The sequence below is a fragment of the Otolemur garnettii genome, unplaced genomic scaffold (genome assembly GCF_000181295.1).
Source record: "Otolemur garnettii isolate 467f Iridium unplaced genomic scaffold, OtoGar3 scaffold00310, whole genome shotgun sequence".
Classification (NCBI taxonomy): Eukaryota; Metazoa; Chordata; class Mammalia; order Primates; family Galagidae; genus Otolemur; species Otolemur garnettii.
The window spans coordinates 223365-227602 of record NW_003852705.1 but is presented as its reverse complement, the minus strand read 5'-3'; the positions used below and the strand labels follow the sequence as shown (position 1 = coordinate 227602).

Sequence of the window (4238 nt, the reverse complement as noted above, 5' to 3'; positions counted from 1 at the left end):
CTGACTATTGACTTGTCTTCTGTTTATACCATTAGAAAAGCTGATACAATAGCTGTTTTTCCTGGCAGTCACAACAGGAAAGGCCCAAGAAGAACCCCAGAGAGTTGCCCTCTCCATTAGGATGCAGAGCTTAAAGTTTATCACAAGGGAAAAACCAGTGATTTGGTCTCCGGCATCTCCCACTCCATCTGCATTTATGGCAAACATAGGAACTTCAGGAAGACCAGGAGAGTCGTAGATTTTGCAGATTCTGGTTTCCCCTCTTCCTTTCCTCAGGTACATTCTGGTTGTTGATGCATGGGTGATGATATTTCCTCCAATATGTTTTTTTGGGATCTGCAGAAAACATGGCTGCTCCATCCACTTGGCTACCCCCGGTTGGTGATTACCACTGCTGCACCAAACGCATCAGCAAGCCTCAGAAGCATCCGCAGAAACCTGGCCAAGTGCCTCTGCCTGGCTGGGAGTTCACCTCAGCCTGAGTAGTCTGTTCTGTAAAGGGTGGTGGCACTGTCTACAATAAGCAGTGCATACCTAGGTTCTACCATCATGGCTGAGGCTTGATAAAGGAGCTGGGTTTTGTGGTCTGTGTTGAACCCTTGAGCATATGCTACATTATCCAGGACATCACTGCCAGAGAGGCTGTATCTCTCAGCCACTGCTAGCAGGCATTCTGGCCTAAAGGTACCCTCAGTGTCAATGTACATGGCCTTTCTTTCACCTCCACCCCAGTCAATCAGAAGCTGGCATGTTACAGCCAGTGTATGACAGATCTGAGTCTTCCCAGTTCAGAATTCTCCAAACATCTCTATGATAGATCCAGTCTCTATTCCACCTTGAAGTAATTTGTCCAGCTCTTTGGAGCCAGTAGTAATCTATATGATCTCTGACCACCTTTGGTGGAATTCAGTTGCAGAGGTGAAACCCATTGGAACTAATTTAGCAGCCTCAGCCAGAATCTGACCAGCTTTGGCTTCACTAGTTCCCTTAATATTTATTAGTTTCTTCTTTGGTTCATAGGCAACAGTCTCCACAGTATGGAATCCAGCTTCTTCCAATTTCTTTGCATAGTTTGCATTTATGCTACATAGCTCTAACTGTGAAATAGGTTATGGGCCAAGGCTTTCTTCTTCCACTGAAGTATCTGCATTTGCTTCAAGCTGCATCTGTATAGCCATTACTCACTGGGCAGTGGGGCTCACTCCGGCAGTGGGCCACGCAATCTGACTTCAGTCTGCTGGGCTGGCACTCCGACTCTGTGCAGACCCCAGTCCCCTGGCTTGGGCCCCACTTCTCCCGACACGTGACGCACAACCAGGCGAGTTTAATCTTCCAACTATGCATCTCAAGCAGCCCTTCAGTTTCCCTCAGTACTCCTCGGGATCTGCCAAAGAGCGGATTCATTTTTGTTTACAGTGTGGGATAGAGGTTCAAAAGCATTCTTTTGCACGTGAATATTCAGTTGTCTAACACCATTCACTAAATCTGTCTCTTTTTAATGTCCCTCTTTCTTTAGGAAGTTGCTCCCAACCCCAGCTCCTCTGCTGCCTGGGGACAGATCACCACTGCAAGAGGGAAAGCTGCTACTGTGATGAATTCTGCCATGTGGTACCAGACTGCTGCCCAGACCACAGTGCCCTCTGCAACCCTGATCACCCCCATGCAGGCTCAGTTCCACTCACAGCAGAGCCAAATACAGCAGGAGAGAGAGGCAAGCTCTTTGCCTGGACTTTAGGCTCAGGCCAGCATGTGGACTGCATGGCTCTACAGGTCCCTGACAATCCTGAGATCCTTGTACTCTATTTCTTTTGTATCAAAAGCGCTTGCATGTTCCTCCCAGCTTTGTTTTCTCAGTGCTCCTTGCCAGCTGCTGCTCCCCTCTGAGGCATTTTCCCAGGTTCCCCAGGGAGAGGTTAAGCTGTCAGTGGTGGGGATGAAGGTGGGGAATGAGGTGGTTCCCACCTATCTCCCTCCCTTCTCCTGCAGGGTGATGCCTCTTGGCTGGTCCCATGTATACTTTTGAGGGCAGGCAGGAGTCTGCAGAGAGGTGCTGGGGGAAGATGAGCAGCAGTAGTGGGGTGGGAGGCTGAGATGAGGATAGCAGCCTCCCAACCTGTGTTTCTCTCAGCTCCTCAGACGACCAGGATGGTGCTACAGATGGTGCTGAGGACAGACACTCCCCCAAGTCCTACTGGAAGCAATCCAGATTGGGTGAAGAGCACGGTGAGCACCCCGAGGTTCTCCTGGAAGGGGTGGGTGGCAGCCTGCCCCTGCTTTTGTGGCCTCCAGGCCCCAAGGTCAGAGAACAATTACCTAAGTGGGGAGAAGAGGCCTGACCTAGGTTGGAGCTTCCTTGCAATGATGGTTTTAGGGATAGGAGCCATGAATTCTGCCTATGGACACTGAAATATGAATTTCATATAGTTTTCATGTGCTCTCTTGGTTTTTTGCCTACCATAGAAAAATGTAGAAAGCATTCTTAGCGTGTGAGCTGTACAAAAACAGGCAGGGGCCAGATTTGGCTCATGAACTGATGGTTTGCTGATCTCTGCCCCATATTATCTTCCATTCTTTTCTTTCCTTCTCTGTCCTGGCTCCAGTCCTGACCTGTCCAGGATCCTCACCCCAGCACTGGAGGAGAGGCTTCGCCCCCTCTGCTAGCATATTGCAGCTTTGGGCAGAAAGAAAAGCAGCACAGTGCAATGGGAACAGTGTGGTTTGGTCAAATAGACCTGGCTTCAATTCTGGGCTCCACCTCTTACTACCTGGGTGACCCTGAGAAAATACTCTAGTTTTTTTGAGCCTCAGCTTCCACATCTGTATTCTAGAACTTGCCTTGTAGGGCTGTGGTGAGAATTAATTGAGATCAGGTGTGGAGAGGGCCTGGCTTGTGTACGCTGGAGAGGGAACAGGCCTTTACTCTCTGCTCACAGGTCCAGCAGCTTCTCCAACGCAGCCTCCCAGGAATGCCCCTGTCCATGGCTGTGAAGGGAATCAAGAAGAGAGCCTGACTCCTCCCCTGAGTCACCTCCCGACCCTGGGCCAGCAGCACCCGTGGATCAGAGGCCATCTGCCTCACGTTGGCCTGCTGAGGCCAGTGTTGCTGGGCCCAGGGATGCTGGTCTCTCTCCTCCCATCCTGTGTACTTCCACATCGGTTTAACCAGAGGGAAACTGAAATCTGCAATTGTTGTAAATACATTTCAGTGTGTGTAGAATCAACCATACAAATTATGAAGCGTAAGTTTGGCTTATGGCATTAGTCATTGTTTGTGATGGTTATAGTGACTATAACAAACATTTCTCGAAAGTAGAAAATAAGAACCAGGCACCCTTTTGGCTAAGCAATTTGTCCTCTCTCCGCAGTATTCCTCCCTGGCCCCGTGTTACTACCTATAAGTCTAGAAGTATTCTGGTCTAGGCCCTGTATCCCTGGCCTCATGTCCACCCCTTCTCTTCCAATGGGCAGAGGAAAGGCAGGGGCCTTCCTCTGGTGAGCTAAGGTTGGCCTCCTGGGGGTCACCTTGTGTGCAGGATTTCAAAACTTTAGGAAGATGACGCCAGGGACTTTGGGGTGTGGTAAGCCCATCACCTTTCCTCCCAGACCTGCTCCTCTTCCTTTCTGCAAATGGTTTCCCTGTCCTTGGCCTCCTGGACTCAGTCCAAACCTCAGGGTAATCTTTTGCTTCTCTTTGCCCTGGCCTTCCTCTCCAAGTTGCCAAGTCTTTCTAGTTCTACTTCACAGCATTGTTCACATCCATCATCTTTCTAAACCCACTGCTGAAGTCCTAGGTCACGGCCTCCTAACAGGTCCTCTTGCCCTCCTGGACTCTCCCCAGACCATACTGCCAAAGCAGAGCTCTGGTGTTGCTGGCTCTCCCCTCAAACCTCCCTCCAGCTTTCCCTCATCTACAGAATAAAGCTCAGCTCCCACGCCTGGCACACAAAATTCTCCACAACAGGGCCCCAGGGCACATTCCTGGCCTTATCTCCTGCAAGTCCCCTGCGCCCACTCCTATGTTGTGGGGGTAGAATGACCCCTTGTCCCCTAGGGAACACTGGTTTCTAAGCAAATGATTATAGCACAGGAACCCTGTGGGCACGGAGCCCAGCTGTTGGCTAATGGGTGTGCTTTAACCTAGTTTCTCTGACTAATTTATTTAGGCACATAATCCCCAGGAGCAGGGATTAGGGAACGGGGAAGTGGAACGGGGATAAAGGGAGCAAGTCCTAAGATAA

At 50.1% G+C, this 4238-nt stretch overlaps 1 pseudogene; it reads right to left on the bottom strand.

The window, feature by feature from the left end:
- Window positions 1-214: 214 nt before the first annotated feature.
- LOC100967067 lies at window positions 215-1178 on the bottom strand (annotated as a pseudogene).
- Window positions 1179-4238: the final 3060 nt, after the last annotated feature.